Source organism: Falco naumanni, unplaced genomic scaffold, assembly GCF_017639655.2.
Source record: "Falco naumanni isolate bFalNau1 unplaced genomic scaffold, bFalNau1.pat scaffold_74_arrow_pat_ctg1, whole genome shotgun sequence".
In the NCBI taxonomy this organism is placed as follows: domain Eukaryota; kingdom Metazoa; phylum Chordata; class Aves; order Falconiformes; family Falconidae; genus Falco; species Falco naumanni.
In genome coordinates, this window is record NW_024427566.1 from 31,629 (window position 1) to 56,018 (window position 24,390).

The window sequence follows — 24,390 nt, forward strand, 5'->3', positions numbered from 1 at the left end:
TGGACCTTTCAAGTGAGTCCAGTTGTATGAGGTTCAACCAGGAGAAGTGCCAGTTCTGTACTTGGGTCACAACAGCCCCACACAAGGCTACAGGCTTGGGCCAGAGTGGCTGGAAGGCTGCCTGCTGGGGAAGCACCCTGAGGGTGAGGGTTGACAGATGGTTGAGCATGAGCCATCAGTGTGCCCGGGTGGCCAAGAAGGCCAATAGCATCCTGTCTGGTATCAGAAAGAGCGTGGCCAGCAGGACCAGGGCAGTGATGGACCCCCTGTACTCGGCACTGCTGAAGTCAAACCTCAAACAACGTGTTTCTGTTTTGGGCTCCTCACTTCAAGAGAAACGTTGAGGTCCTGGAGCATTTCCAGAGAAGGGCAACAAAACTGGTGAAGGGTCTGGATCCCTGCTTGGATGAAGAGTGACTGAGGGGACTTGAGTTGTTTAGTGTGGGTAGTAGGAGGCTCAGGGGGGATCTTACTGCTCTCTAGAAGTACCTGAAAGGAGGTTGTAGATGGGGTGGGTAGGAGTCTTCTGCCAGATAACAAGTGACAGGACAAGAGGCAAGAGCCTCAAGTTACACCAGGAGAGGTTCAGATTGGATATGAGGAAAAACATCTTCACTGCAAAGGTGCTCAAGCATTGGAACCAGGGAGCTGGTGGAATCACCAGCCCTGGAGGTGTTTCAATAGAGGTAGATGCAATTCTTCATGGCATGATTTAGTGATGGAATTGGCCGTCCTGAGTTTACATTTGGATTTGATGATCTTAAAGGTCTTTTCCAAGCTAAATGATTCTCTGTTTCTGTGCTTCGATGATATTGCAAGCCTACCTAGACAAGTTGCTGAGAAAGTTGGTTTAGGTGACCCTGCCTCAGCTGGAGGGGTGGACTCGATGACCTCCAGAGGTCAGTCCAACCTGAAAAAACACCATAGAGCTATAAAGGCATATATAAAATGTGTCAACACAAGTAGAGGGGCTGAGCTGAAGATGAGCTTGTGGGAAATGGCTTGTGGGAAAGATATTTGACAAATCTGATGAAACAAGCATGCTTTTCTGTGGTCAGGACCTGGGCCAGAATGAGGGTGATGGAGGGGTGTGGTATTGGGAGGGAAAAACGGTCTCAGGAACTCCTCATGCAGGAGGACGTGCCTGGCTGCGAGGGGCCTGTGAGGTCAGTTCTGCCTCTGGAGGTGACAGGCCAGCATCAGGAACGTGGCTGGGACAGTCCCTCTGCCAAGGGACCCCATAGGCCCCATCCAGGAGAAGGGCTCGGATAGAGGTTGTTTTTGCCTGGGGACATGATGGGACAGCAGCAGGCACATGGCTTGGTCATGTCCCTGGGAGAAGCTGAAAGGCCAGCAGCAGTTACGTGGTTTGGGAGACCATGTGAGTATTCCTTCTCTCTGGTGAGAGAGCAGAGCATAAGAAAAGGCTTCCTGGCTGCATTCCCTGCTGGAAGGGTATTTTCTGAGATGGTAAAGCTTTCCTGGGCAGGGGAAAACAGCAGGAGAGAGGAAAAAATGTCACCAAGTTTCAACTAGGAAAGCAGAGACTGGAGCTCAGCAGGAAGAACTGTCACTGCAGGGGTCCTGCTGCGGTGCGAGGGCTCAGCCAGAGGGAGCCTGGATCAGCCCATGGTTTGTGTTTCAAGGAACAGCCGGTGAGAGTGGAGGTACCTCAGGGAAGGTATGGCAATGTTGGGGTGAGAGCAAGGCAGGGCAGCGAGATGGTGCCTACAGCCTGCAGGGAAACAGGGGCAGGGCTCCAACCATGCAGGACAGCCTATGGTGGGGATGGCAGAGGGCACTGGCAAGGCTGGAAGGCACCAGTAGAACCCAGGTCTGTGTCCCCTTGGCTGTGGCAGCTGTCTCTGCCTCTGAGGGCCATGACAAGACATGATGTCCTCACGGCACGGGGGCATCGTTGCCTCCTTGCAGCCCCATGGGGAAGCTGGAAGTTGCTGTGCCATTGCTGTCCTTCACTGGGCATTGGATGCCCACCTTCCATGGTCCCCAGGAAGAGCCCTGAGCCCTGTGTGAGGGACAGCACCGACCTCCCCACAGGCTGCAGGTCACGGCTTGGCCTTTCTGCTTCATCAAGCAAGCCAAGGCTTTGCTCAGCAGCAGAGCTGCCTGCACAGCGCCTTTGCCTTCCTGCACTCACAGCCTCCAAGGATGGGCTCTAACAAGGCCATGGGGAGGCTTTCTCAGCCATGGCCCTCAGCGGGGCCCATTAACGCTTCCAGGGGCTGTGGGCTTTGCTCCTGACTTGGTGTTCTTGAGAGGTTTCTTCAGTCTCCTCTGAACACCTGAAGTCCACAGCACCACAGACACCCTGGGCTCATGACGAGGCAGAACGCCCTGACAAGCCCAGTCTCCTCCATCAGGGACATCTGGTCTTCAAGTTTGGCTCCTACACTTCATGAGATAAGTTTCAGCCGTACAGTGAAAGAGAAAGGCAGGTAATGAGCACTTTGGGGAATTGATAGAAGGCTTTTCCAATTGCTATTGATGCACAGTGTCTCCTGAGGAGGTGCAGACAGGTAGGAAAAGCAGTCCCTGGAGCTAATCACTGCGTGGACAGCCTTGCTCCTCAGCTCTCCAGCCCCACGATTTCTGTCCTCAGCTCCATGAGACTTACATCACTTTACATCAGACTTCTTCAACCAACTCTGCAGCTGAATATAGCAAATTCTTGGCAGTAATTATTGGCTGCTTTCCTTAGAGAACAGGGTGTACACAGGAATAAAAGAGGGATTAATTATCGTGTGTGTGTGTGGGGGGGGGTAGTGGGTTAGAAATTAATAAATAAAAAATACATTTCTCAGCTGTATAATTGTTAGTTCAAGCAAATCCCCATGAGGTCTATTGCCACTACTGAAGAGTTGCCCATAGGGAAAATTACAGACACTACTGAAAGACAGTCCAGCTTTTCCTCTCTGAACCTTAAAGCAGAAGCTACATAGGTAAAATGGATTGGAGTGATCAAAGAGAAAGAGGAGAAAGGTATCTGGAGATGAACTTCTTAACCCATAGTTGTAAATCAGGAAACCAGGACGTCAGAATATTCCAATTGACTTCAATTTCATAGAAGGCGCGAACTTTCTGGAACTCACGACAAATATTAGAATGTTTTCCAATTTTTTTTTTTACACATGTATCTGTAGAAATTCTCCCACTTTGATCTACGTATACGCAACAACTGGTATTAAAACCAGCACAGACTCTGCCTTCAGACGCCAGCTTCATATCTAATGCCATTCCAATTTGCACAGCTCTAGGGGCTATTTCTCACACTTCTTCCTGCAAAGCCTTCATGGCACCTGCAGGGTCCTTGGCCATCTCTTCCATTGCTGTGCATCTCGTTATCGCTGCCTTCTCCAAGTCAGGAACCGCTAACCAAGGAGTAACCGAGGCCACAAGCAGGCTGATGATCTGGGCTATCATTATGACACCCATTACATCTGAGAAGCTCATAGGCCACTAGCAGGCACGTGGCCATGAAGGCGAGTTTGAGGTCCCTGGAGTGTCCCGTTCCCTTGGGGGATTGGCCATCAGCAGCCCAGCTGGTTATGGCTGCAGTAAGAAAGGCACTTGGACTCTGAGACAAAGTGTCATTTCAAATGGCCTTGGTTAGAGCAAACTCTCTACACACAGAGACAATCGTGTCAGCTGTATGCCGTCCCTTCCGAGGCCGGGAACACGGAGTTTACAGCGTTGGGAGAGTGGTGCAGCAAGTGGTGCAGATCCTGCCTGCAGAAGGGTTATCCCACATTGTCTCCTGTGAGCTCTTGAAGTGTTTTGTGCCAGGGAAACCCATTCTAGTCATCACTTCTCGTGTTCTAAGAGGAGATGTTCACTTGGGAGTTGGTAACTGCAGTCCCAGACAAAGGTAAGGGCGTGCGGTTGGCCATTCACCAGCAGCTTCCTGCAGATTTCTTCTTCCAATATGGCTTGTTCTGCAACCCAGGGACACACTCAGCACAGCTCAGCCTGAAGGCCAAGAGGTACATGGAGCACAGCACAGGCCTGCTCAGGTTTCCTGTGACACTCATCACTAAGTCCTGCATGTGCAAAGGTCTTCTGCTCAGATTCTCTCAACCTCCTGATGAAGGTTAGAAGGAGAACGACATCTCCTTTAGACCGCTAGAGAAAGGGACCTTTACTTGAAGGCCTTGGTTGAAGGGAAAGTGGAAGATGATCTGCAGGAGCGGGCTGGAAACTAGGACCATGCGTGGCAATCAGTTAGCTGAAGGGAATGTGCTCGAGCTTGTAGGTCACTAACCCTGGGAAGACAAGGAGTGTGAATAGACACAACAATTAACATGATGAGCCATGCTGAGAGAGCATAGGGGAGTGGGGGACGGATGCTGGGAAGGAAAGGTAACACCTTGCTGTTAATTGATGGTAGTTAACCATGAGTTGGGGATTGCCTAGTATGCAATGCTTAGCTTCAAGAACCAATCTGTTTAAAACGCGCAGCTTCAAGAACCAACTGTTTAAAACATGCAGCTTCAAGAACCAATCTGTTTAAAACGCACAGCTTCAAGAACCAATCTTTTTAAAACGCGCAGCTTCTGAAATGTATATAAACTCGTGCTACTGTACAATAAATTGACATTGGCTTGTATCACCCTGCGTCCCGTCAATCCATCGCAGCAATGATCCCTGACCAACATGGCACAAACGCTTTCTGGACTTGTTTTGAACAAAAGACAAGGCAGGAATGGTGAAAAATGTGGACGGCACCTTTCAGTCAAGAATGGGTGACTCTGGTAAAGTAGAAATCAAGAGCAAGTCAACAAGACAAACTGTAGCAGGGCTGAGTAGAGAGGAAAGATCCCCTCCACCAACCCTTGGGCAGTGCTCTTCCTAATGCAGCCCAGGATGCCATGGGCCTTATTTGAAAGGTGCAAAGCCAGGAGAAGAGGAGGCTTTGGGGACACCTAATAACAGCCTTCCCATATCTTCTTGGGTCATATCAGCAGGAAAAGGCAGCCAGGTTCTTGCCTCTTGTGCGTGATGGGACTGTGAGGGCCAATGGGCATCAGCTGAAGCAGGGGAAGACAATGTCCTTCCCCATGAAGACAGTCAAGCAGTGGAGCAGATGTCCCACAGAGCTTGTGCCATGTCCATCCTTGGAGCTTTTCAAGCCCCACTTGAAGGAAAGCCTGAGCTACTTGCTTCAACCCCATAACTGATCGTTCTCTGAGCAGCATGTAGGCCTGGACACCTCCGGAGGTCCCTTCCAGCATGAATGATTCTGGATCTCCATCCACCATGGATCTTGCCTTCATGATGGCAGGGAAATCACTCAGGTTTCCAGCGGCGGTTGAAGCCTAACAGAAAGTGTGTCAGATGACCTGCGACGTTCTTTTCCCACTCCAAGCTTTGCTGCTCAGATGCAGGGCTGCTTGGCTGCTTCCTATGGATTCCTGTTCTTCACCCTTTCCTACCTTTTTCCCTCCTTTCCCATGCACAATTGCTTCTCGTTGACCACCCTTGTATCCTCCCATGCAAGTAGCCCACCTCTCCTTTCCCTTTCCTCCCTGGCCATTGTCTGTCCTCCTTTGCTGATTCTGAGATTTTCACCATAGGTGGCCACTCAGAAGAAGGATTGATCGTCCCCCTTGACTCAGCATCATCCCCCTTGACACAGCACTGTTGTGGCCACATCCGGGTGATCTGTGCCTGGGCTTGGAGGTTTCTCATTCTGGAGGAGTGAGGAAAAACTGGAGAGGCTGTGGAGGATGCCTGCCTGGATGGAGCCTGTGGAGACAGACTGAAGGTCCTCAATGTCTTGAGACAGGCAAAGTGGAGCCTCAGGGCACCACAGTAATAGCATGCACCTGCTTGAAGGGGGGTGTCAGAGATAAGGGAGTGATTCCTGATAGTGACAGGAAGAGAAAACCTCCGCAAAGTGCTGCTTGGAAAGGTAAGATTGGATGTGAAGAGAAAGAAATGTCCCTCTGAGGGTTGCCCTCTGATGCCGGAGTTCACCCAGAGGGTGCCTGGATTGTCCCATGGCTTTGAGCTTCAAGGAACAAGCAGGGATGAGGGGAGAAACTTGAGAAAAGGCAGAGAAATGCGGGTGTGAGGGCTGGGTAGGAAAGCAAGGAAGAGTCCAACCCCCAGAGTGGAAAGAGGTGCCACATGGACAGTGTAGGGCAACTTGCAGTGGAGATGGCCCAGGGCTGCAGCAAGGCCGAATGGCCCCACAGGGGGCTGAGGCCTCTGTCCCCCTGGCAATGGCAGCTGCCCATGCCACCAAGGCCTGTGACAGGAAACTTGATTTGGAGGGTCTTCTGTTCTGCCCTCCAAGAGCCTGGGGGTCAGGGCTTGGTCTTTCTGCTTCATAAAAAAATCCAAATGTGTTTTGCAGCATTACAGCCACCGACACAGTACCTTTGCCTACCTGCAGGTCTGGCCTCTAATTAGCTCCTCTAACGAGTCCATGGGGACGCTTTGTCAGCGATGGCCCTCAGCGGGACCCATCAATGTTTGAAGGTATTTTCAGTGTTGCTTCTGACTTACATTCCTTGAGTGGTTGGTTCAGCCTGCTCTCAGTAGCTCAGGTTCATGGCAGGAGCCCCCAATGCCCTAACGAGGTATTTGCCTTTTTGTCATTTCCTTCAAGTCTTGAAGAGCTGTGCAGCTAATTGAATCTGTTCCATTCACGTAGGTAAGAGAGAGGATTTCAAAGTGCATTTGAAAGTAATTATTTTTCATTTCATAGGTTATATTTTGCTCCTTATTAGGTTAGAGAGGAGGTTCTAGCAGCAATCTCCAAGTGATAATGATGCAGAGGATCTCCTCAGGATATCTGGACTGGTAGGAATCGCAGTCCCTTGAGGTCTGACACAGGATGGACAACCTTGCTCTGAATGTCCCCAAGACCACCCTTTTTCTCATTGTCCCCTGGGACTCACATCCCTTCTCCTTACATCAGACTTCTCCCCTCAATTCTGCAGGTGGGTGCTGCAGCTCCTTTGCACCATCCCCACCTGTTTGCCTTAGAGGACTGGCTGCACACAGGTGCAGAAGAATTATTCAGATCTGCAAGCAATGTCAAGAATGATCAAGTGTCATAAATAGGCCAACAGCCTCCACAAGCAGATGCCAATTCCAAGCTGTCTCTGATGAGGTGCCTTTCTGCAAGGGACACTCTCATGAGAAATCTTTTAGGCTGTTAGATACAGAAAGATAGATCTAAACACAAGGGAAGAGCTGGGTAAGGAGACAGTTTGGCTGCAGGAAGACACGCAAGTTTTTCCTTCCTGAAGCTAAAAACAGCAGTACAGGTGAGAGGTACCTAAAAGACCAAAGAGTAAAGGGAGGAGAAAACTGGTGAATAACTGAAAGAGCCTTTGCTGAGACAATCTGCTGAAAAGATGACTTCAGAAGTCGTCACTGTCTCCTGCCCAGGTGCAAATATGTTAAAGATGAGAGAAAATAAGGGTGTGGTATAACCGTAATAATAATGGTGAAGTTCTGGTATAAAATCAATATTTCCTTGAAGTATCGCTTTTGAAAGCTCCTTGAATTGGCAGAGGTCACTTGTGAGAAAGGACAAGTCAATGTTGCAACTGTCTTGGAAGGAGTCCGTAACTGCAGCTCGGGGAACCACAGGCTGCACAAACCCCCATGGTGAGGGGTGTGCCACCAGTTAGAGTCCCCTTGGGTGACATTTCTGGCACCGGAGCGGGTAACTGTCCAGGTGGATTTTCCAAGGGTAAATCCTGCCTCGCCAACCTGACAGCCTGCAGTTGTGCGTGAGGAGCTCCACAGTGGATGTCATTTCCCTCAGCTTCAGCAAAACTGTTGTCATGGTTTTCCATCAGCGTTCTTCTGCCCACGTGAGGCCATGACACTCTGGGTGGGAACAGAAAGAGATGGGTAAAACACCAGCTGGATGGTCAGGCTGAGAGAGCAGTGGGGAAGGGCTCACACCCCACCTGGAGGCCACTGGGACATACTGGGGCAGTGTGGGCTGAAGAGGGTCCCAATTGGAAAGTCAGCCAAGTAACGACAATCGCACCAATGTGGCTACATGTCATCCTACTTTATTTAGCAACTTTGTCATATTTATACTTCTAATACACTGTTCACGCGGCAGCTGCCTGACAGTCATTGGTTGTCGGTTACGTATTCATGTTACCTGTTGATTGGTTGTCATGCTGCAAGCGCCTAATAAGGATGTGCTAACCTAGCGGTTTTCATATCTTGCTTGGCATCCGGCCTTCTTCTTGTACAATGCTCATTATTCTTTATTCTGCCTATTCAAGGACAGTACAAGATCTTCAAAGTAACTTTGTAATCTGCAGGCCAGGGTTGTCCAACTCCTGCAAGGGTACAGTATGCCCTCGTTCTGCCAAGAATTCCCCTACACATCCCCCTTTTTCTTTTTGGACAACCCAGGCTCTATCAACAATTGATTCCAAATCTTTCTTCATACAGGAGAAAATACAACAAAAGATAACAAGCACAGCAAAGATAACAACAAAAATTTAATCCCTTCCATCAATAAGGTTTTCTACCAGCCAGTGATTCCCCATCCCTTAATTAAGCCACTCGTCATAAGTATTTTCAGTAACACTGTGTTTCTTCATATTATCTTGCAGTTGGGAAAGCTTTTTGTGAATGGACTCAGAATGATCAGCAAGATTCATAGAGCACATTCCCTCAAAATCCTCACAGCCGTGTCCTTGTGCTAATAACAGAAAATCAATGGCAGCTCGATTTTGTCTTAAAGCATGTCGTATACTGTCGACATCAGTGGTGCGTCATCTAATACTCTGGAGGTAATGTTAATTTGTTCTCTCTCCAACAAGCCAACTGTCTCAACTGAGTGAGAGCCTTGGCAGAAGCAACTTGTGGTGTAAAGAGTGATGCTAAAATGACAGATGGACGTTCCCACAACTCAACATCATCTGTACATTCAGGTCCCAACTGGTATACACTACGTCTGATGCGTTTAAACTTGTTACTTATGTTAAGCATTTGATGGATACTAGGGGCAAATAATGTTAGTTTGCCAAAGTAGCATGGTCCTCCCTGTGCCCTTGCAGGTACGGCGGGCCAGGCACCATCTCCACAAACGAGGAATACTCCCCGAGGCAACATCTTTGCTTTTTCATTTGTCTCACCAGACCATGAAACAGGCCAAGTCCAACCGTTACAGTAACCGGTGATGTTAGAATGCCAGGGGGACCCAGGGGCAATCCAAGTATTGTAATTTCTTGGTTTGTGGATCCTAAAATTACCTGAGTCCATGTCTTGCTTGTAAAACCCCCAAAATAAACAGTAGTTTCCCAGCATAGATCCTAAGATGTCAAGCTCCTGAGGTTCCATGCCGGTAACATTCAGGCCCTGTGCAATTTGGAACGCTTGAGCCCCCGAGGGGTTCCTTGGAATACCAAGTGATTTGCACCAATCGGCTTGCACAGATCCACTGTTGATGGTGCAAAAGTCATTTGCTGCTTGGTCGAGGTAGTCGGAGTATATTTTACCTGTTGTCCAGTGCCCAAACTCCTTCATATGGTTTAAAGGGACCCCAATCAAACAGGTACGAAATGGGCCAGATGGGGTAGCTAACGATAAGCAAAATGGATCTTGCCCTGTCTTGTTGGCCCAGGTAACCCACATGTTCATTTGTGGTTGGACAGGAACCCATGCTGTTCCTTGTGAGGGCATGCTGATGATTCCTATCAGCCCTACAAGCAGATCAAACAATTTCATTATCTCGCAATCTTGTTCCCAACTGACAAAACAAGCACCACAAGCCAAGAGCTTGTCTTTTCTTTGTAGCTAAAACAACAGGTACGTTTTTTTGTCAAGGCCCACCAAGAGAGAGCTTCTATTCTGCTGTCAATACTTTCTGGCATCCATATTGCTGGAAAATGTTGATTTGGCTTAAGGTTCAAAAATTCCCTACAAGTATTTTCAAAAGTAATATTAGCAAAGCTCTTTTGACAATCTAAGTACAAAGCATCATCTTTCCGCAAGCGGCTACAGCCTATAACAAAATTCTGTCTACAGTTACCACAACTTAATATTATTGCTGCTCGTTCCCTACAGTTTCCACAAACAGCATTCTTCGTATTACAAATTTTTGTCAAAACAGCATTACAAGCTCGTGACCCAAATGATTGTCTTCTCGCTGCTGTCAACAGCACGTCTTCTATGGTAGGATGGGATTGGCCCAAGTTCTGCACAGAGTTTGTTAAAGACTGGTTGGAGATAAAGCTGTCACCTATATTTTCTCCGTTCCTCTGGAGTTGACATGCAGGGCGGACAAATCTGCTAGGGACCCATAGAGGTCCTTTATCTGTGGAAACACAAAAATATCCTCTACCGATGAACAACACTGGACTGGGTCCTTCCCAGTTGCCTGTAGTCATGTTCTTAGAATGAACCTGTAACCCAGGAATGGCCTGTGTTTGACTTCCCTGAATAGCCTGAGGATGTATAACAGCGGGGGCCCTTCTCTTCCTTCTGTCAGGGACAAATAATTCAATGTCAACAGCACCTTGTTTAATCGCTTGGTTACATCAGTCTTTTCTGGCGTCTTTCATGTCACTTAGCTGTTGTCCATGCGGCATCACACTCCATTTGATTGGTCCCGGAGTGGCGCCCACACGCTGCTCCCCCCTTGTGCAGGCATCCTGCTTTCTCTCATCTTTCTGTCCAAGTCTCTTACCTCTCTGCGAATGCAGTTTCTTTGTCTCCCTTGGCCTTGCACATGTCCTTCACAACACCTGCAGCTTGTTAGAGCTGCGGCCTGTTATTACAACCAAGTTATTTGGTCTGGATTGCTCATAATTTGCCAGTGTTCTTCCAGCCACTGCACATTTTGGAGTCTGTTTTGACTTGCATCACCACAAGTGGTGACACCAACGTGCTGATGTGACCCAGTAAGGGGTATCCTAAGGAGACCCTGAGACTGTGCCGACATGACCCCGGTAAGGGGTGTCAGGAGCAGATCCTGAGATTGTGACCAGTGGGTTGCTGGGGAGATGGAGCCTGGTGAAGCGGAATAGCGCAGCGGGGCGGCTGCAAGATCCCGGGAGACCGTGACACCAGAAAGGTGAGCCACCAGGGACAGCATGGGGACTCATTTAAGGAAGATACCATGGTGCTGTCAGTGTGGAAGTTAGTGTTACAGTGTAGGACAAGGCCTCAAGGACAAGAGTCCAAGTACTGATAGCCTGATGAATAGAGACTTGCTAGAACTTGTAGGGCACAAGCCCTGGGAACAAAGGAACAAGCTAACTGCAGACCCCTGAGCCGTTACAGTTGAGGAGGCAACCAGACGGACAGAGAAACAAGTACCCAGGTAAGGGAACGGATAGCGCCGATATGTAACTTTGTTAATCAAGAAAGCCGCCTAGAAAGAAACCCCCCAGTTTTGGAATAGAAATTGTTGCTATGTCAAAGTAAACTAATCAGTTCCTATTGTTCTACCGGTGTGCCTTAAATATCAGCCAATCAGTGTTTTTTACACTTAAGATTTAACCAATCAGCGTGTAATATGTAGAAGGTAGAAACATATATAATTGTAAGAAAATAAACCGACAACTTGCTTGCATCAAGCCGCGTCCCGTCTCTTCATTCGCCGCAAATTGGTGACCCTGACGTGATCCGGTGAAGGATCTGATGTGGAGGGGCTCTCGAATCGCCTAACTGAGCGACATGCAGCGAATCCCACAGAACTTTGAATGATCTGCTGAAAGGAAGCGGGAGCTGGCCGGCCATAAATCCCTCCGGAGTTGAGAGGTGAGCTGTGGGAAATCCGTAATGGGGAATCAGGTTTCATCCCCAGAAAGAAGCGTCTATGAGCTTATGAAAGGTCTCCCTAACAAACATAAGAAAAGTATTTCTGGGCATGACCTTAAAGCAATGCTTCAGTGGGTGCAAGTAAATATGCCTGCAGTGACCGCAACTACAATTCTCACGCGGGAACTTTGGGACGATACAGGGGTGAAATTGTGGGATTCTGCGACAAAGGGCAATACTGAGTCCCACCGTCTGCTCTCTTCGTGGAGAGTTATTTTTGAGACTCTGAAAGCACAAAAAGAAAAGGCAGAGGAAGGAGAGGCGGAGGAGTCGCAAGCTCCTATAGACCTGTCCTTATCAGCCTCTAAATCACAGTGCTCTAAACCCCTGGGTGTTAATGCAGTGGAGTATCCGCCAGAAGACGAGCCCTTTGACCCGGGACCGGTAGACCCTGAACAAGAACCTGATTTATACCCTCCTGATCTGCGTGATGTGTGGGCAAAAATAAAGAAACAAGCCTTAAAGGAGGGGGATTTAGAAATGGCTAAAACTATAGTTGCTCCGGTCTTGTATTCTCAGGGTCGGGCAGGCGGAGCACGATGGGAGGCTCTTTCTTTTTCGGTTGTTAAAGAACTGCGCCGCACGGTTACGGAACATGGTATTTCTTCTCCCTATTTTATAAGTCTGTTATCTTCTGTGTTTGATACTTATGTCATGACTCCTCATGATTTGAAATCTTGAGCACGATTGCTACTAACCCCGACTCAGTACACGTTATGGGAGTCGCACTGGAGAGGGGGACTGCAAGCCCTCCTGCTCACGTATGTTAATCATAATGATGCTGCATTAGCTGCACTAACAAGAGAGCATCTTACGGGCACCGGTGCACATGCTGATCCGGTAGCGCAGGCTCAACACTGCCCCCGTGCGGCTCTCGAGGCAATTAGAGAAGAGGCGAAAAAGGCTTTTTTCCAGGTTCCTGACGTACAAAAGCCACAAAAAGCTTTTACTAACATCACTCAGGAGTCTCGAGAACCTTATATGCAGTTTATTGATAGACTAAAACAGGCTTTGGAACGTCAAGTAGGTAATGCGGAAGCTCGGGATATATTGATAACAAAACTAGCTGTTGAAAATGCTAATGTTGATTGTAAAAGGCTATTGAAGTCTCTTCCCAACCCGAACCCCACTCTGGTGGAAATGGTGGAAGCATGTAACCGAATCGGTACGGTTGACCACAGGTTTGAAGCTATGGCTGCTGCTTTTGCAGCGATGCGTGGTGTGGGGAATTGCTATGGTTGTGGTAAGCCTGGTCATCTAAAGAGAAATTGTCTTGCTCGGGCTGCAGGGAATAGACAACAACCTCCTGGTCCTGGAGTTTGTCCGAAATGTCGGAAAGGGCGTCATTATGCTAATCAATGTCGATCTAAGTATGACTTCCAGGGACAACCGATACAGGGAAACCGACCGCGGAGCGCGGGGCAGCGACGCGCGCAGACACAAGTGCCACAGCTGACATTTCAACAACCTCGGAGAGAAGCACCGACACCTCAAGTCCCTGTGCAGCAACCTCAGGCAGCGCCGGATTGGACCTGGCAACCTCACACACAGTAACACTGCTCGATTCCTCGGTTCATTTATTATCAACAAATGTCAAAGGATCATTACCCCCCGATACACAAGCTCTGTTAATTGGTAGATCTTCCACAACATTGTCTGGTCTCTTTGTTTTACCAGGGGTTATTGACTCTGACAGTGTGGACGAAATCAAAATCATGGCATGGACTCCATTTCCACCTTGTACGATACCTCAGGGCAGTCGAATAGCGCAATTGATTCTGATTCCGGCAAGGGTAAGCTCTCTTATCACTGATCATCCTCCGCAGAGGAGAGGAGGTTTTGGATCCACAGGGTTACCTCACATTTTGTGGGTACAATCTATTTCTCCACAGCGGCCTATGTGTCAGTGTACCCTTATTTACAATGACCAACAAATAGCACTAAATGGGATCATTGACACTGGAGCTGATGTCACAGTAATTTCTCAAGCCAAATGGCCTCCGCAATGGCCACTGACTAATGTCTCTCAGACACTGGCTGGGATAGGGGGCACCGGTAACAGTCGTCAGAGTTTGGAACTAATTCGAATTCAAGGACCAGAGGGACATGCGGCTTCTGTTAAACCTTTTGTGCTACCTGTCCCTATGGTTTTGTGGGGACGTGATGTATTGTCACAATGGGGAATGTCTATCCAAACACATTTTTAGACAGGGCCATTGAAGTGCTCGACACCCTAAAAATAACCTGGAAAACTGATGCTCCTATTTGGGTGGATCAATGGCCCCTTCCTTTGGAAAAATTTCACGCACTTCAAAACTTAGTCTCAGAACAACTGTCCAAAGGACACCTTGTACCTTCTACTAGCCCATGGAATTCACCAGTTTTTGTTATTAAAAAACAAACTGGCAAGTGGCGCTTGCTCCATGATCTCAGAAAAATTAATGATGCTATGGAAGATATGGGAGCCCTCCAACCCAGGCTCCCATCCCCGACTATGATCCCTCGACATTGGCATGCAACTGTCCTAGATCTTAAAGATTGTTTTTTCAGTATCCCGTTGCATCCAGATGATGCCCCAAAATTTGCCTTTTCAATTCCAAGCATCAACATGCAAGCTCCGTTGCAGAGATATCAGTGGGTTGGACTGCCACAAGGTATGAAAAATAGCCCTACAATGTGTCAATGGTATGTTGCGAAAAGACTCAGTCCTGTCTGAAATGCTATGCCTACTGTGTTATTGTATCATTATATGGATGGCCTTTTAGTGGCAGCACTACATCACGAAGTCATGGAGGAATCTGTAGCCCTTGTCACAGATGCCGCGAATTCGGCAGGTCTCTGTATAGCACCAGAAAAGGTCCAGAAGTTTCCCCCTTGGAAATATCTGGGCTGGCGAATAAGAGCACAAACTATTGTTCCTCAACCATTGCAGATCTATACCAATGTAAGAAACCTGCATGATGCACAGAAATTACTGGGAACAATAAATTGGGTTCGACCACTATTGGGAATTTCTAATACAGACTTGGGTCCTCTGTTTGAACTACTAAAAGGGGACACCAATCTTTGTTCTCCACGTAATCTTAACTCTGAAGCAGATACATCTTTACAAAAGGTTGCCTCAGCTATCGCTTCTCGACAGGCCCACCGATGGGCCCCTGAACTACCTTTTTACTTGATTATTTTAAACCCTGCTCGACAGCCTCATGCCCTGGTATTTCAATGGGACCTTCAGAACTCAGACCCCTTGTTAATTATTGAATGGATCTTTTTACCTAACCAGTCTACAAAAACTATTTGGACACAACATGAAATGTTTGCCTCTCTGATTGTTAAAGCTAGATCACGCCTGTTAACCTTATCAGGGAAGGATTTTGTCTGCATTTGTCTACCAATTACAACAGTATACTTACAATGGCTTTATCAGCAATCAGACACCTTTGTTATGGCACTTGCCGACTAAACGGGTCAAATAACTTCCCATCCACCTTCACACAAACTGTTTAACATTGACTTTCGTCTGATGTTAAAACCCAAAAGAAGCGAACAACCTTTACAGGCGCTTACTGTCTTTACAGATGGATCAGGCAAATCACATAAATCTGTTCTGCTATGGTGGGATGATCAACGGAGACGATGGGACTCGGACATAGAGACAGTCTCCGGTTCACCTCAAATAGTAGAACTGAATGCAGTTGTTCACGTTTTCCAAAAATGGAACGTACCGCTCAACCTTGTTACTGAGTCAGCTTATGATGCAGGTCTTGTTACACGAGCCAAAGCTTCTGTGCTGCGGAATGTTTCACATTCACAACTTTTTACCTTGTTACAGGAACTTATTTTCCTTTTGGACTCTCGATCTGCGCCTTATTTTGTTATGCATATTAGATCTGACACCTCACTACCTGGTTTTCTTGCAGAAGGCAATCGACGAGCTGATCTATTGACTTTACCAGTTCAAGTACTGCCAGACCGCATGGCACAAGCTAAACTGAGTCACTTTTTTTTCCACCAAAATGCTGGAGCTCTTAAACGACAGTTTGACCTTACTTCTTAACAAGCGTCAAATGTTATAGCTGTCTGTCCTGATTGTCAAAAACGTTCTTTCCCATCAATTGCTGCAGGAGTTAACCCTAGAGGATTACAAAGCCTACAATTGTGGCAAACAGATGGCACACATGATTCTGAATTTGGTAACCTTAAATATATCCACTCTTCCATTGGTACATTTTCAGGTGCCTTGTTTGCCTCTTGTTCACACAGGAGAAAAGGCACGAGATGTTCGTAGACATTTAATGCGTGCTTTTGCTACTTTGGGTATTCTCTCAAAGATAAAGACAGATAATGGTCCAGCTTATGTTTCAACAACTATAAAAAACCTTTGTTGCCCTATGGGGTATAACTCACATTCCTGGCATTCCTCATTCCCCCACTGGTCAATCTCTCATTGAACGGTCTCATCAGTGTCTAAAACGTCTATTACCACAACAAAAAGGGGGAAAGGGAATGGGAATGGCTATTCCGGAGGAACGGTTGCAGAAAGCATTGTATGTTTTCAATTTTTTAAATTGTTCTTTAATAGATAACAACCCACCGATAGTTCGACATTTTACTGCAAATACCTCCTTCGAGGCACGGGTTAAAGCCCCGCTATTGGTTCAAGATCCAGAAAAAGGGAAAATTATGGGACCATATCCTCTTGTTACATGGGGAAAAGGTTATGCTTGTGTCTCCACAGAAAAAGGACCCAGATGGATCCCAGCAAAGAATGTACGACCTTTCCGTGAACCTTTACCGCAGACAACTGATACCAACACCGACCCTACAGAATGAAATAAAAACTGCGTGATGATTTCTGTTTTGCATTAATGTTAGGTAAACAAATTCAGGATATAGCATCTAGATTTCGCTTTTTGCAGTGCTTGGAACGGACAATATTGCCCTGGATCAAACCACTTAACAAAGGTAATACGTTTGGACCAGACCAGATCCCCAACGCACTGATGGCACCGTAGCAGATATTATCTTCCATTGCATCAACTTTCAATGACACTCTCATGAACCAGATTGGACAGCGTCTCGATCTCTACAGTTATGTTGCTATGAACATGGACCATCTTGTCGACCGTGGATCAAGATTCATTGTGAACTCTGTGATCACGATTGCTGGCGAGTTGTAAGACTAAGGGACAAATGGGGTCATTGGATGTGTTCTGAGTGTAATAATCAAATATTAAGGTTTAATCATATACAGTGGGCCGAACGTTTTATGGGAAAACCTCTTTTGGAATTAGAGGGAGTTAGAGGGTTAGGTTCTGAGATTTTGCCAAACTTAGTTTTTGCTAGAAGTATGGGCTATCGCACAGTTGTTGTTTCAATATATTGTATTAGCAAGCAGAATTTATATTATTAACAAGAACATTATTGTAGGATTAGAGTGTGGGCAACCAATTGCAGTGCCTTGGTCGTGGACAGTACGACCAGAAGAATGGCTGGTTGCAAAACGACAATGGAAAAAGAAAAAGAGAAACAAGCATTGTCAGTAATATGGATAATGATGTTCATACCTGGACCTTGGCCTATTGAAGGTAGCTCTTATCCCCCTTTTCTACCAAAGGTAAACGTTTGGGTCACGTTGGCGAACTTGACTGGACAGGATACTCTGTGTCTTGCTATGGCCACTCTGGATCAGCCTTTTTCCACATGTCTTGTGGGCTTACCATTAGATGAATGGCCTATACCTAAAAACCTTCAAAGTCTTTTTCCACCCAAAAACGTATCAAAACATGTGACAGACAATTGGGATGTATGGATACCCCATCTCCCACTGGCTACTCTGGAACCGCAGGAAATTGAACTCCTTGGTTCAGTAAAAATGGATTTTTGCATAAAATTTAACTACACGGGAAAGAATCGATCTAGGGCACGGGACGTTTCCCCTATTCATCCTGTTTTTAGAAATGCAAGTATCTGGTGTAATTACACTGCTAACAACTTGTCTAAGTCCAGCAATGCTCTGCTCTCACTACCTGCTGGAGTGTTTTTTATTTGTGGTGTTCGAGCATGGCCTGTCATTCCTTCTCATATAAAAGAAGGTCCGTGTAGCTTAGGGTGACTTTCCGTCCCGACTCCTAACACATCTATGATTTTACAACATCGCTACTCTCGAAGGAGAAAGCGTGGCGTTCATGCATTTGCCTCCGATTGTGATGATAACATGCAATTTTGGTCCTTTGGCCAACGCTTTATTGCATCTCTTCTGTTGCCTGGAGCTGCTGCAGGAAAGGCTCTAGCAACATTAGATAAGCTTGGCTGTTGGCTTGCCAAACAAACTAATGCCACAAGCAGTGCATTGTCTGGTCTTTTATTAGATGTTGATAGTGTTCGCCATGCGACATTACAAAATAGAGCTGCAATAGATTTTTTGCTTCTGGCACAAGGTCATGGTTGTGAAGAGTTTGAAGGGATGTGTTGCATGAACCTTTCAGATCATTCGGAATCAATTCATGCTAGCATCCAAAGATTGAAGGATGGAGTTTCTCATCTTCAACAAAGTGATACTTGGGACTGTTTAGATAAACTGTTCAGTGGTTGGGGCATTTCAGGATGGTTAAGAAGTTTAGTGAAGATGATTATATATGCTTTAGATGCTTTTTTGTTTGTTTTATTACTTATACCTTGTCTTTTACAATGCTTACAAAAATTAATAACTCGTTCAATTTCAGGGGTTCTTTTTGTGCAACAGGAAGGGGGAGATGTAGGACAAGGCCTCAAGGACAAGAGTCCAAGTACTGATAGCCTGATGAATAGAGACTTGCTAGAACTTGTAGGGCACAAGCCCTGGGAACCAAGGAACAAGCTAACTGCAGACCCCTGAGCCGTTACAGCTGAGGAGGCAACCAGACGGACAGAGAAACAAGTACCCAGGTAAGGGAACGGATAGCGCCGATATGTAACTTTGTTAATCAAGAAAGCCGCGTAGAAAGAAACCCCCCAGTTTTGGAATAGAAACTGTTGCTATGTCAAGGTAAACTAATCAGTTCCTATTGTTCTACCGGTGTGCCTTAAATATCAACCAATCAGTGTTTTTTAAGCTTAAGATTTAACCAATCAGTGTGTAATATGTAGAAGGTAGAAACGTATATAATTGTAAGAAAATCACTAATAAATGGACAACTTGCTTGCATCATAGCTGTATCCCATCTCTTCATTTGCCGCAAACAGTGGGGCTGGGGAGGTGAGGAGTGAGGCTGTCCACGCAGTGTTTAGCTCCAGGGACTGCTTTTCCCACCTCTGCACAACTCCTCAGGAGGCATGCTGCGTCAATAGCAATTGGAAACCTCTACTATCACTTCTCCATAGTGGTCATTACCTGCCTTCCTCTTTAACTATACTTCTGAAACTTATTAAGTGTTCAAGCCTTGAAGACCAGATGTCCCTGATGGAAGAGACAGGGCTCAAAAGGGCTTTCTGTCTCGTCATGAGCCCAGGGTGTCTGTGGTGCTGTGGACTTCAGGTGTTCAGAGGAGACTGAAGAAACCTCTCAAGAACACCAAGTCAGGAGCAAAGCCCACAGCCCCTGGAAGCGTTAATGGGCCCCGCTGAGGGCCATGGCTGAGAAAGCCTCCCCATGGCCTTGTTAGAGCCCATCCTTGGAGGCTGTGAGTGCAGGAAGGCAAAGGCGCTGTGCAGGCAGCTCTGCTGCTGAGCAAAGCCTTGGCTTGCTTGATGAAGCAGAAAGGCCAAGCCGTGACCTGCAGCCTGTGGGGAGGTCGGTGCTGTCCCTCACACAGGGCTCAGGGCTCTTCCTGGGGACCATGGAAGGTGGGCATCCAATGCCCAGTGAAGGACAGCAATGGCACAGCAACTTCCAGCTTCCCCATGGGGCCGCAAGGAGGCAACGATGCCCCCGTGCCGTGAGGACATCATGTCTTGTCATGGCCCTCAGAGGCAGAGACAGCTGCCACAGCCAAGGGGACACAGACCTGGGTTCTACTGGTGCCTTCCAGCCTTGCCAGTGCCCTCTGCCATCCCCACCATAGGCTGTCCTGCATGGTTGGAGCCCTGCCCCTGTTTCCCTGCAGGCTGTAGGCACCATCTCGCTGCCCTGCCTTGCTCTCACCCCAACATTGCCATACCTTCGCTGAGGTACCTCCACTCTCACCGGCTGTTCCTTGAGACACAAACCATGGGCTGATCCAGGCTCCCTCTGGCTGAGCCCTCGCACCGCAGCAGGACCCCTGGAGTGACAGTTCTTCCTGCTGAGCTCCAGTCTCTGCTTTCCTAGTTGAAACTTGGTGACATTCTTTCCTCTCTCCTGCTGTTTTCCCCTGCCCAGGAAAGGTTTACCATCTCAGAAAATACCCTTCCAGCAGGGAATGCAGCCAGGAAGCCTTTTCTTATGCTCTGCTCTCTCACCAGAGAGAAGGAATACTCACATGGTCTCCCAAACCACGTAACTGCTGCTGGCCTTTCAGCTTCTCCCAGGGACATCATCAAGCCATGTGCCTGCTGCTGTCCCATCATGTCCCCAGGCAAAAGCAACCTCTATCCGAGCCCTTCTCCTGGATGGGGCCTATGGGGACTCTTTGCAGAGGGACTGTCCCAGCCACGTTCCTGATGCTGGCCTGTCACCTCCAGAGGCAGAACTGACCTCACAGGCCCCTCGCAGCCAGGCACGTCCTCCTGCATGAGGAGTTCCTGAGACCGTTTTTCCCTCCCAATACCACACCCCTCTGCTGCGGGCATTCTGGGCGAGCGGGAGTCAGATTCAAATACTCATGGACTTCAAGATCTGATCCGTTTATTGTACAAACCAGGCACACTTTTATAAGGCACTCTATAAACGTGTGATAATATGATTGGCTACTTTACAAGCGTATAGTAATATGATTGGTTAACAATTGTTTATTGGCAAGATTTCTGTTTCTACTTTTTCATGCACATAGGCTCCTTCCTGTTGTTTCCCAGCTCCTCTTATCGCGTCCTTGCTGGCCCTGGCCTTGTGCAAGCACCCGCAATTTGTTCCTCCCTCTTCATTCCACTGTTCTGATCGTGCCCTCGTCTTATTTCTTCAGTATTTTTCCACTTGCTTCAAAGTTCAGTATAATCATTCAATACAGCAAGAGCCCCAACACCTCCCCCTTTCTTTTTAAATACAGCATTAATACTGCGTTCCACACAGCTTTGGAAACATTGTAAAAGACAAGGCACTAAAAGTAACAAAAGAATAACAAACAACAATATACTATGCAAAGCAGAAGCAAAAGCAATATTCATTAGGCCTATTCCTAAAAATAATGCCATCGTTCACATTTACAATGATGTTGTATTATATGATATTCAAAACTTTTTCTGATAATGCGAACCCAGAAGATGAGTTCGTTTCGATGTTCTGCTAAAAATATCTGTTCGAAGGCTTCATAAGATTGTAAGGCCTCGTTTATACCTGAAAAAGTAGGGGCATGTGTCCCAGTAAGAAGGGAAAAAACCACCGGAACCAAAACGTAGGAAAACCTTCCGCCTATATGCTCCAACCCTTTTACAATATCCACAATATAGAGTAACTGTTGAATTACAAGTAGTAGCACATATAGGACAAGAATTTTCTGTTTCTATCGGTCCTTGCCCAAAAAGATCCTGCAACGCACGCACGATACGGTCACAGTGTAACAAAGACAATTCACCGGAGGGTAATTGACATTGTATCTCCCGAGGTAACTGCTGCAAGATGGGCAGAATAATGTATGTTAACTTATCTACAAGCCGCTTTTCTTCATTTGGTCGTGGCGGTCGGAATAACCTTTCTCGATGCTGTGCCCACTGAGCCCACTGATCCCTCCTGTTCATTTAGGAGTCAATCCTGTCGTAGTCACCCTGCTCTTTCTTTTCAGTGGGTCGGTTTTCAATCCACGGGCGAACCCATTTTGCTGGAATCCACTTGGTCACTGCCCCTGTGGAGATACATGCATAACCCCGACCCCACGTTAATAAATTATGAGGTCCTGACCAACAATTTGAGACAGGGTCAAATACCTGGACAGCTATGTCACGATTCGAAAAATCGTTGGGATTGTTAGAAAAGTGATAGAAAATCGGCTGTTCAGTACATTCCGTTCTGGGATTCAACCAGTTCAGTACATAGCATGCTTTTGCCACTATTACATGAGGACTCCTCTCCCCCTCTTTTCGAAAAACAGACAGGTAATGTTTCAATGATTGATGGGCACGTTCAATAATTGCCTGACCACCAGAATTATTCGGAATTCCGGTAACGTGCTTCACCTGCCATTGCAGCAAAAAGGTCTTTATTTTGGCACTAAGATATGCAGGGGCATTATCTGTTTTTACCATATCTGGGTGGCCCAGCACAGCCATGGCTGACGTCCAATGCTGAATACAGGCAACAGCATTGGTAGATTTATGAGCAGTCGCCCAAATAGCTTTCGAGCAGGTATCAATTGTGACATGGACATATTCAAATGGGGTGAATTCTGTAACATCAGTTTGCCAGATTTGTCGAGGTTGTAACCCTCTAGGATTTGTACCTTCCTGTTGAAGAGGTGTTAACCTGGCACAATCAGGACAGGCTGCTATGACAGTCCTAGCGTCTTGACGAGACAGACCAAACTGTTTTTGGAGAGACCGGGCAGATTGGTGAAAAAAGGCATGTGACTCTGTTGCTTGTTTTAGAGGAGAATTTTGTAATACTGGGGATGCCACCTGAGTGTCTATATAAGCATCCTGTTCTTTTTCAGGGGCTAGTGTGTGAGGGCTGGCTATTAAGAGATCATCCATATAATGATAGGTAATAAGGTTAGGATTATTCTCTCTCCAAGATTGTAGAGCTAAATCCACAAACCACTGACATATTGTTGGGGAGTTTTTCATACCCTGAGGTAGTACAACCCACTCATACCTTTTCGCTGGAGCGGCACGGTTTATAGCTGGCACTGTAAATGCAAATTTTTCACAATCATCCTCATGCAGAGGAATAGTGAAAAAACAATCTTTTAAATCAATAATTAATAGGTCCTAATTTTGTGGTAACATAGTGGGAGAAGGCAGCCCAGGCTGAAGGGCACCCATGTCAACCATTTTTTCATTTATTGCTCTTAAATCATGTAATAATCTCCATTTTCCTGATTTCTTTTGAATTGTAAAAATGGGTGTATTCCATGGGCTAACAGAAGGTCTGATGTGGCCTAAATCCAATTGTTCTTGGACTAATTCTTGAATGTGTTGCAGCTTCTCTTGAGGTAAGGGCCATTGATCAACCCATACGGGAGTTTCTGATTTCCATTTTAATTTTAAGGTTGGGCGAGAGCTGCTATCAATGGCCCCAATCAAAAATCTGTAGAGATTCTCATTCCCCATTGGGAAAGTACATCTCTACCTAACAAGGACAAGGATGTGTATAGGACATAAGGTTTTACCCATACTTGATGTCCTTCTTGATCCGTGAAAAGAATGAAGTTTTTACTGACCTGTGTCAGACGACTTCCCCCAATGCCTGAAATGGTTGAACCCGCACTATCTAATTCCCACATGGTAGGCGAAACTGAAAAGGGAAGAACAGTAACATCAGCACCAGTATCAATCATCATTGAAACATTAGGAAGATTAACACCTTGTGGACCAGATATCTTAACATTACATTTTGGCCGCTCGGCACCAATAAGTTGACAAAAGGCAATGTTAGGCATACCCGTTGGGCCAAATGCACCTTGACCCCTGTCCTTTTCTCCTTTTTGAGGGACAGTAGCTTGGAATGGAATGAGCTGTGCAATAGTGCTTCCTGCTGGAATATGAACAGGTGGAGAAAAAACTTTTACCATAATTCCAATAGGTCCGGTATAATCGGCATCAATACAACCAGGAAGAACAAAAATCCCCTTTTTTGACGCAGAAGAGCGTCCTATAAGGAGTGCAGATAAACCATAACCCAAAGGACCACTAACTGTAGAAGGAAGTACATGTACCTTTTCATCAGTGATATTTACAGGTTCTGCCACGGCCAAATCGACTCCTGCGCTTCCTCTGGTGGCTGAATACAGCTTGCCGAGGCAGCCATGAATTTTGTTGGGTTCTGGGGATATTTCTTGGCCGCGTCCCTCAGAATGCGGCTGTTCCCGTTTCCCGGAACAAAGAGGGGTGTACCATCTTTTCTAAATTTTGAGCGACAATCGGCCGCTTTATGACCAAATTTTTGACAACGCAAACAATTTCCATTCAACAGAGACTTTCCTCCTAGATTCTTTTTGCAGTCACATTTAAAGTGACCTTCCTGTCCACATTGATAACATTTTGGTTTAAGACCCCGGTCCCCTCGGCCTTGTACCTTGTTGTTGTTTAGAGCTACTGCTAGAGCATTGGCATGTATTTTTGCCTTTTCCTCTTCCTCAACCAAAGGAGCCCTTGCGCATGCCTGTATCATTTGAGCGATGGATGCCCCAGGGGGTAAGGATGCTATAAGTTGCTTACAAGTGACATAGAAACAACATTAATTGCAGGAGAGTGTTATAATCTAACGTTCCTCCCTCCTGAGGCCATTTCGCATCA

The 24,390-nt window shown here is 46.8% G+C and overlaps 2 long non-coding RNA genes across 2 annotated transcripts; one reads left to right on the forward strand and one right to left on the reverse strand.

The window, feature by feature from the left end:
• Positions 1-328: 328 nt before the first annotated feature.
• Positions 329-11,840, forward strand: LOC121082346. Its single transcript, XR_005825986.1, has 3 exons — positions 329-339; positions 9,299-9,300; positions 11,587-11,840. It is a non-coding gene; the product is annotated as an uncharacterized LOC121082346 (long non-coding RNA).
• Positions 11,841-22,753: 10,913 nt separating this feature from the next.
• On the reverse strand, positions 22,754-23,536 carry LOC121082343. The gene is made up of 2 exons (XR_005825983.1): positions 23,271-23,536; positions 22,754-23,048 (listed from the first exon to the last, which is right to left on the reverse strand). It is a non-coding gene; the product is annotated as an uncharacterized LOC121082343 (long non-coding RNA).
• Positions 23,537-24,390: the final 854 nt, after the last annotated feature.